The sequence below is a fragment of the Cnephaeus nilssonii genome, assembly GCF_951640355.1.
Source record: "Cnephaeus nilssonii genome assembly, chromosome: 10".
NCBI classification, from domain to species: Eukaryota; Metazoa; Chordata; class Mammalia; order Chiroptera; family Vespertilionidae; genus Cnephaeus; species Cnephaeus nilssonii.
In genome coordinates this window covers 41,297,578-41,307,625 of record NC_137081.1, presented here as the reverse complement: position 1 = coordinate 41,307,625, position 10,048 = coordinate 41,297,578, and the positions used below count along the sequence as shown (strand labels likewise).

The following is a 10,048-nucleotide window of genomic DNA, read 5'->3' as shown; positions in this document are numbered from 1 at the left end:
AACGAGACCCTCGAGAATATGAAAAAGGATCAACTAGAAATTAAGCATACAGTGACTGAAATAAAAAATATTATACAGAGACCAAACAGCAGACTAGATGATTGCAAGAACCAAGTCAAAGATTTGGAATACAAAGAAGCAAAAAACACTCAACTGGGAAAGCAAAAAGAAAAAAGAATCCAAAAAGTTGAAGATAGTGTAAGAAGCCTCTGGGACAACTTCAAGCGTACCAACATCAGAATAATGGGGGTGCCAGAAGAAGAAAGAGAGCAAGATACTGAAAACCTATTTGAAGAAATAATGACTGAAAAATTCCCCCACCTGGTGAAAGAAATAGACTTACAAGTCCAGGAAGTGCACAGAACCCCAAACAAAAAAAATCCAAAGAGGACCACACCAAGACACATCATAATTAAAATGCCAAGAGCAAAAGACAAAAAGAGAATATTAAAAGCAGCAAGAGAAAAACAGTTAGTTACCTACAAGGGGAGCACCCATACGATTGTCGGCTGATTTCTCAACAGAAACTATGCAGGCCAGACAGGAATGGCAAGAAATATTCAAAGTGATGAATAGCAAGAAACTACAACCAAGATTACTCTACCCAGCAAAGCTATCATTCAGAATGGAAGGTCAGATAAAGAGCTTCACAGATAAGAAAAAGCTAAAGGAGTTCATCACCGCCAAACCAGAATTATATGAAATGCTGAAAGGTATTCTTTAAGAAGAGGAAGAAGAAGAAAAGGATAAAGATAAAAATTATGAACAAAAAATACGTATCTATCAACAAGTGAATCTAAAAACTAAGGGAATAAAAAATCTGATGAACAGTATTAACTGGTGAATATAATAGAATCAGGGGCATAGAAAGGGAGTGGACTGACAATTCTTGGGGGAAAAGGGGAGTGGGGGGTGCAGGAAGAGACTGGACAAAAATCATACACCTATGGATGAGGACAGTGTGGGGGGAGGTAAGAGCAGAGGGTGGTGTAGGAACCTGGAGGAGGGGAGCTATGGGGGGAAAAAAGAGGAACAATTGTAATAATCTGAACAATAAAGATTTATTAAATTAAAAAAAAAAGAGGTACAGATTTGGTGGGTAAATTCATGACTATTCTATGGTGTTTGATGCAAATACTGTGGTTCCTTTTTCCTACTGCTCCCCTTCCCTGTTTCTTTCTTTTTGCCCCTGTTTTCCCCTCAGCCTGTGATGAAGACAATAGTTATCAGGAAGGGCCGAAGGGCCTCTTTCTACTCTAAGGAGACTTTGGAGGGGTTCTCCTAGGGAGTAGAGACTTCCAGAGTAGCATTCAGGCAGAAGCCTTCTTCAGCTGACAAATGCTCTGCATTTTATAACAGCAGGTCATTCCAGAGGACAAACCTTTTGAAATAAACACAGGGGAATGGACCTTTATCATCTCCATATGGACAGAGCAGCCTTGGAAGATGTAGAAATAATTCTGGTATGCCTGGATCACACGTCTGTTATCTTCCAAAGGGAAAGAAAGATCCTCTCACTTTGAAGTGGTTCCTTGTGTTAATTAAAAAGCCAACTTGGACTAAATTCTGAAGATTGAACCTTTCCAGATCCAGATTTTTTCCCGTTTGCTTTTTATTTAACTTTGCTTCCCCTCCCCCCTTTTAAAATAAGATATTAGGTTGGGTAGTGTTAACATAAAAAACATTCAAACATCTAAATTTTTTTTGTGTGTGTGTGTGAGTTTATTTGAGCCAAACTGTCGACAATTGCCAGGAAACAGAATCTCAACGTATTGGGATAATGCTCCGGAGAATGACATTTTAATGAGTGACACACGGTTTTATACATTACAATCAAAGGATACATAAATGGGTTATATGAAATCCTCTGGTGATAGGTTAGGGAGACGGGAGAAAGAAAAGCAGGGAAACCTCTGGGATTGGATAAATAGCAAAAGGACAGACACATACTTCTTTTACTTAGGTGGGTACAGGAGAATTAACAGTCAACAATTAACATGATAACAATAACAATGAAGGAATTTATGGTGCATTTTGTTGTGCCCTGAGAGGTCAGGAAAAAGGAAAGTTACAAGTTATACTGACATTTCACAGGTATGTTATCTTAGATGCAAAAAGACAACAGGCTGTTAAAGTAAAGGTTGAACTTTGTCAAGGAAGATACTGGCCTAGGACACAACTACCCACTATAAACTGCTTTTAATTAAAGTTTTAATTTCAGCTCATCCTTTGTGGTTACTTTAGGTCTTTGCGTCTGCAAGACTGCCATGCAGGCCTTCCCTGAGCTTGTCAGGTTAGCATGTGGCCTCTTTTTTTCATCCACAGTAGGAACACACACACATACACACACACACACACACACACACACACACACACACACACGCAAAACTATTGTTTTTGAGTTACTCAAGACTTCGATGTTATTTTATAAAACAAGGATAAAAGTAGAATGTCCTTTAGGGCATTACTGGAAGAGGAAGTATGATAAAGCATATCTGTATAATTTTAATTTTTACTGTTAGTGGTGGCTGGTTGAGCAGCATTCACATAGAAGGTGCCCAATAAATATTTATTGAATGAACTCCATACTTAAATATTTGGGCTATAACAATATAAAATATAATTTCAAAATTGATGGTGCCACCTATTGGTGAAGATGTAAAATGATCACTTATGTAATAAGTTACTTCATGTCTCCCAATCATTTGTTATTTATTCCCACAGAGATTCTAAGAGTAATTTGAGGAGCTGGAAGGAATAGCTTGCTTGGTCCATGCAGACATGAGGCACTAATGTTTTCAATTCAGTTGCTCCCTACTGGGTACTTATTAAGGGCATAGTAATTTGGAAGATATCAGAGAAGTGAAGATATAACTAACCCCTTGCCTTCAAGGGGCATCTTATCTGGGTGAAAAGAGAAGACCTACCTCCTGAAAACAATCAGCAAATGCAATGAAACAATAAATAGTTTGACATTATAATGCTCATTCAATATATATAGTATATTTTATATATTATATGGTAACCATACTTTTTAGACTCCCAGGGCAAAAACATATCACAGTGCCTAGAACTTAGTAGGCAATTGATAAACACTATTGAATAATTGAGGTCTTGGTTGGATGCATGTAGCTTATAGAATTTAAAATCCAGACAGGCAAAATAGATCAGAAAATATGTGTGAACACAGGAAGTCCTGTGGAGGAAGACGTTTGAGTTCTGTTCTGGAAAATCCCTCAAAGGATTTATAACCTAATACAGATGAAGCCAGCAGTGTAGGGAGACCTCTTCTAGTCTTGGGTTTGTGTTTGAGCTTGGGGTTTTGTAATGTGTTGTGCCAACCCACACTTTTTTCTTATTCAATGACTGAGTTTTTACTCAATCCTGGTGAAGTCCAAAAGTAAAGGAGAAGAAGGTGGCAGATAGGGGGTACTTGCAAGACTGTAAACACACATTTTACTCCTGAAGTCTGATGCATAGGAGTAATATCTGGAGTATGCAAGTGGCCTAGAAAAGTTGTTCCTTCCTCTCTTCAACCAACTCCACTATATACTCTTAAGTAATTCTTATAATATTTGGCAATATGTATTAAGTCTTGGAATAGTCATATATTTTGATCCATTACTTTCCTTTCTAAGAAAGTATGCTAAGGAAATAATTAGGAATGTGAACAAATGCTTTCTGGAACAAAAAAGAAAAATCTGTACTCAATATGGAAACAGTTGAGTGTTTTGCCTTCAATGAGCGTCTGTAGAGAAGAAAAATAGAAACTTTTTTTTTCTATAGAGATGAGACAATTCTCACATGCTATTAAAAATATGACACAAATGTGTATATGTAGGTGATGCCTAAATAAAAGGATTATGGGTTGTTTTGATTTTATTCTAGTATAAGAAAGTCTTTAAAATTGTGGGTAAAATTTAGTTTATCCATTCTGGTATTTCTCCTTTCACTGTTTTTGATTAGACTATTTTACAACTTCATAGAGAAAAAAGTTAACATATAGAAAATGGATAGCCCTAGCTGGTTTAGCTCAGTGAATAGAGCATTGGCCTGCGGACTGAAGGATCCCGGGCTCAATTCCGGTTAAGGACACTTGCCTGGTTGGAGGCTCGATCCTTAGTAGGGAGCCCGCAGGAAGCAGCCAATCAATAATTCTCTCTCATCATTGATATTTCTATCTCTCTCTCCCTCTCTCTTTCTCTCTGAAATCTATAAAAATGTATTAAAAATAAATAAAACAAAATAAAAAGAAAATGGATAGTAATGGACAGTTTCCTGTCCATAGCTATATAAATGATTCCCATTAATACATATACATGAATTTTGTCTGGTAGATAATATAAATCTCCATAAACCAAATCCATTTGAACTGGCTATAACATCTTACTGGTTCCCTCATTAATTAATGAGTTAAAAAAATCTTTGATATGTTTTCATTTGCTATTTAAATGAGTCATAATTTTACCTTTTATGAAAGTTTTTCTTTAATACTCTATACTTCCTATATTCTGAATTTTCTACAGTAAACATGTGTGGCTAACTTTTTTAATTGATTTTTTTTTTTTTTTTAGAGAGAGAGGAAGGGAGAGGGTGAGAGAAAATGAAACATTGATATGAGAGTTGAACGTAGATCAGCTGCCTTCTGCACGCCCCCTGCTGGGGATCAAGCCTGCAACCCAGGAATGTGCCCTGACCTGGAATCGAACCAGCAATCTTTTGGTGCATGGGACAATGCTCAACCTATTGAGCCACACAGGCCAGGGCTGTGTTGCTAATTTTTAAGTAAACTTTTAATTTAAGTACAATATACATACATACTTAAATTTAAATATAACATGCATGCATACTAAATTAAAAATGCATGTTTTAATTTAAGGAAAGCTTGCATGCATACATAGGTTTATAGCTCAATGAATTTTCACAGAATCAATACACTTATGTAACCAGTCCTCAGATCATGGAACACATTATTACCAACCCAGAAGTTGTCCTTGTGCTTCCTTCCTAGTCACTTCCTTACCTCCCCACCAAATAGGTAAACACTATCCTGATTTCTAACATCAAAGATTCATTTTTTCTGATTTTTACTGAATTTTCTATCCATGGATTCTTATCGTGTATACTCATTTGTGCCTGGCTTCCTTTATTCATCATGCTGTTTGTGAGATTCATCCATGTTGTTGCATAAAGTTTTAGTTCATTCATTCTCATTGCTGTGTAGTATTCCATTATGTGAATAGATTATAATTTATCTATTCTACTGTTGATGGGCATTTAGATTATTTCTGGTTTTGGGCTATTATAAATATTGTGCCTATGAATATTTCTGTACATATATTTTGGTAAAAATATGAATACATGTCTGCTGACTATCATAGATATCACCTTAAACTCTGAAAAATAAGCTTCCCATTTTTCCCTACAGAAAATTCTTCTGATTAACACACTATTTTAAAATGTAAATGTATTCCAGAAGAATTAATCCTTATTCATGCCTTATCGTGAATTCTATAATCTGATAATGAGATCAAGAACTAGTTGAGAAGTTTCCACTGGTAATGAAGGATGTGAGGAAATAATCAGGGGAGGGAAAAGGAGTGTGAGATTTGGATCTGATAGAAGACAGCATTGGGACATTAGGGGTGGGGCCAGGAAGAAGAAGGCAGGAGATGGGAGATGCACTAACTTTTCCACTCAAGGTCTTGGTTGTTTGCCTTAGCAGAGAATCACTACAATGATTGTTGACATGGTTTATTTGTTTTAAGTAGTTTATAGCTGGCTAAGTGCTTTCATATATTTTACTTCATTTGATTTCATTTTCACAAGAAGGTTGGTCTTTTATAGCAGTTCTTATTTTAGACATTTAAAGCTTAAAATTAGACATCATGGTTGGACTGATAGGTGAGGATTCCAATTCCTCTCCATTGAGGCCAAGCTCCATGATCTAAGCACACTTAGTTCATCCTCTCCAGATCAATTTGGTACCTCCCTATCAGTGCCCTTCTCAGAAGTAGGGAAATAAGGAGGAATTAAAAAGCAGGAAGAAAAAAAAAGGAATAGAATTCTGATAAATGCTAGAATACAGAAAAACCTCGAAAATATTATGTTAAGTTAAATAAATAATCACAACAAAAGAATATCAACAACAACAACAACAACAACAACAACAACAACAAAAGCAGGAGGAGCAGAAAATACACCGTCACAATCTCTTTTATTATCAAACATTGTAGACTCTAAGGGACATGTCCAAGATCTATCATATGTAATCAAGGGCCAAAAAAGATAGGTCAGACTAGTTGGGGTTACACTTTGGCCTTCTGCTAGAGGGCCCTGGCCCAGTGAAGATGGTGGGATAGGGTGGAGTGGGTGAGGGTGGTGTTAAGTTCTAGGATAGGCCCAACTCAGCAGGCTGGTGGGGGTGGGCATGGGAATAATTGTTAGAATGGCATTAGAGTTGCTGAGCACAGTCTGGAAGAAAATATTAGATACCTAAACGTTCTGGGTAAAATGGTGCAATGGACAGAATATCCTAGAAAAGTGATGGTAAGTTTGGGGATGCAGTTGAGTGTTGGATAAGTGTTTTAGCAGCAAGTCCAAGATCTTGGAGGTGATGAACAAAGAGACCCAGGTTGAGGTGTTGTCAGGCATCTTAGTGGAGCTAAGAAAAAAGACCTTTGTCTCAAGAAAGATTTCCAGAACTGATATCTGACTTGTTGCTGTTTGAGATTTTCCCAAATATGGTTCAGCAGTCCTAATTTCAGAGGACAGGGGAGGCTGTGAATGGTCAGGCAGAAGGGGATGCACTTGAACATCCCTGATAGGTACTCTTCTTTGCCCTTTGCTTTTCAGCGCCCTGAGGAAGGATTAAGGCTGATCCATGCCAACCCTGTCAGTGGGTTCACTCTAGCTTGGCTAGCAAATTGTTGTTGACAGCCTCCAGGTGTGTGTTTTCTTAGAGATGGATTCCATGCAAGAAAAATGCAATTCTTGTTGCCAAGGCATTAATTTAACTAGTAAACAAAGGTGCAAAATGCTGAAGGGGAACATGAAGATTTTCCCAGGCTTCCCACTTGGGCTTATCGAGAACTGCTTGTCTGCTTCCCACACTTAAAGGCCCAACCACTCTGCTGTACATAGCGTGTTCTATCCTTTTTTCTTAATAAATATTTTAAAGCTTATTCTTATACTTTAGAACCCCAGCATTACACACCCATAGGGAGTCTCTCATTTGCAGAATAAACAAAGAGTAGGATTCCCATTTTAAGTCTATAAAAATAAAGGAGCCCAGGAAATTAAATTATCCTTCATCACATAATAAGGTATGAAAACTGGATCCCTTGTAATGAGGTATCTATCCATGCATCCATCCTCCATAGAGCACATGCAGTCTTGGAGTGTCACTCTCTACAGATCAGAACCATTAACCATTAACCCTAAAACTTGGTCAGGTGACCACCTGGGACAGATTTCCACAGGGTTGGACCCCAGGCAGCGTTCAGCTGCATCTTACTCTCTAACTTCTAAAGTTGCTAAAGGATTTGCTTATCCCACATGCCAGAGATAAATGGTTGCTTGCTTGTCCTTTCAGGATTTCAAAATTATTCTTTGGAGACAGCCCAATCCTCATCCTTCAGGTTTGCAGTGGATAAGCTCTTTTTCGTGGCGCCTCGGAGGCTGTCAGCTGCTTCAGGATGAAGCTCAACATTTCTTTAAAGCCACCGGCTGCCAGAAACTCATTGAAGTGGACAATGAACGCAAACTTCGTACCTTTTATGAGAAGTGTATGGCCACAGAAGTTGCTGCTGACGCTCTGGGTGAAGAATGGAAGGGTTATGTGGTCGAATCAGTGGTGGGAACGACAAACAAGGTTTCCCCATGAAGCAGGGTGTCTTGACCCATGGCCGAGTCCGCCTGCTGCTGAGTAAGGGGCACTGCTGTTACAGACCCAGGAGAACTGGAGAGAGAAAATGCAAATCTGTTCGGGTTGTTGCATTGTGGATGCCAATCTCAGTGTTCTCAACTTGGTCATTGAAAAAGAGGGAGGAAGATATTCCTGGTCTCACTGATACCACTGTGCCTCATCGCCTGGGGCCCAAAAGAGCCAGCAGAATCTGCAAACTTTTCAGTCTCTCTAAAGGAGATGATGTCCACAAATATGTTGTGAAAAAGCCTCTACACAAAGAAGGTAAGAAACTAGAACTAAAGCACCCAAGGTTCAGCGTCTTGTTACTCCACGTGTCCTTCGGCACAAACGCAGACGTATTGCTCTGAAGAAACAACATACTAAGTAAAACAAGGAAGAGGCCGCAGAACATGCTAAACTTTTGGCTAAGAGAATGAAGGAGGCCAAAGAAAAACGCAGGAACAGATTGCGAAGAGACGTAGACTGTCCTCTCTGAGAGCCTCTATCTCTGAGTCCAGTCAAAAATGAGATTTTGTAACTAACAAAAAAAAAAAAAAAAAAAAAGAAACGTGGATAATTCATCAGTGAATTCCTTTTCTATGGTATCTTCAGTTTTTTTAATGACTTTTAAAATTTATATAATAAAGTAGCAGTGCACTTAATGTTTCTGCTACAAATGTCATTTTCCCAGTATATTTCAAATTCTGAAAATATTTTTCTTACTGATGAATATAAATTTGAGTTTCTTAAAATTTTAAAAAGCATTTTATATAAGGAAAACGAAAAACAATTGGACTAGTTATTAGTACCATCTGACACAAATTGGAATTTGATGAGGTGTGTTTTTTCCTTACAACTTTGAAAAAGCTTTACTTATTTTTTTGCTGTATCAATTTTATGATTTTAATTGTTTACTGATTTTTTTATTCTTTTATTCTTTCAGGTTAATTTATTTTGCTTTTTTCCTTTTCTAACTTTTGCTTTGAATGCATAACTACTTCATATTAATTTCTTCCTATTCTAGTAGTTAAAGTGTTTAAGGTGTACCTTTGTTTGCAAGTAAAGTTTTATTTTCCTATAGTTTTAGTATTTTTGTTATTGCTACTTTAGAGATATTCTATTTTAGTTTTGATTTCCTTTTGACCCAGCAGAACTTTATTTCTTTATTTACTTTAAATTTTCAATTGAATTTATTGGGGTGACTTTGGTTAATAAAATTATATAGGTTCCAGATGTACAATTCTATAATACATCATCTGTATAGTGTATTGTGTGTTTACAAGTTAAGTCTCCTTCCATTACCTTTTATCCCCCCTATAACCTCTTCCACCTCCCCTGTCACGTCTTTCCCTCTGGTTGGGATTGGGTGAGTTTTGTAAGATACAAAACTATGGTGTTCTGATATTATTTTTAAAAAAATGAACCGGGGTTCACAACCTGGGGATGCACCCTGACCGGGAATCAAACTGTGACCTCTTGGTTCAAGGGTCGACACACAACCACTGAGCCATGCTGGCCGCTGGCTGGGCTGATATTATTACAAAGTGCTCTATTTGGGGCAGCAGGAGGAAATGAGATGAGTCTAAAAACAGAGTTGAGTCATGAAATCTTGTTGCATTTGGAAGAGAATGAGCCATTGGGTGCCCACAGGCCAAGTGAAGTGGAATGAGAGCTATGGATATGGTTAAATTTAAAATATAGTTTTCTGTATTATAAAAGGAACACTTCCTCATTATTCAAATAGAAAATACGACTAAAGAGAAAGGGGGAGAAAATAAAACATACCTTAGTACTACCACTGATTACTAATATCTGCACTAGCTTTCCATAGTTTTGGGAATTAATGTTTAAATTAAGGAAGGGAGGAATGAGAATTGCCCTTGAAAGTACCTTAAATCACTGTGTTGGAATAAAACTGTTGCTTCCACAATTGAGCACCTAATGAAGTAGTTGCATTAAAAAGCCATGTTGTTTAAATGTAAACAAACACAAATAAAAGGATTTGTTAACACTAGAATCACATACTGCATGACCAGACTCTTAAAGTATGAAAAACTCGTGGGACCTGAAACGGGTCGCATTCACATCTCCTCTTTCGGATATACTTTGGGTAAAGTTCAAGCTAGTTGAAAGGACGGT

The 10,048-nt window shown here is 37.4% G+C and overlaps 1 pseudogene across 1 annotated transcript; it reads left to right on the top strand.

The window, feature by feature from the left end:
- Positions 1-7,664: 7,664 nt before the first annotated feature.
- LOC307106001 (small ribosomal subunit protein eS6-like) lies at positions 7,665-8,437 on the top strand (annotated as a pseudogene). Its single transcript has one exon. The product of its transcript is annotated as a small ribosomal subunit protein eS6-like (transcript).
- The last annotated feature ends 1,611 nt before the right edge of the window (positions 8,438-10,048 follow it).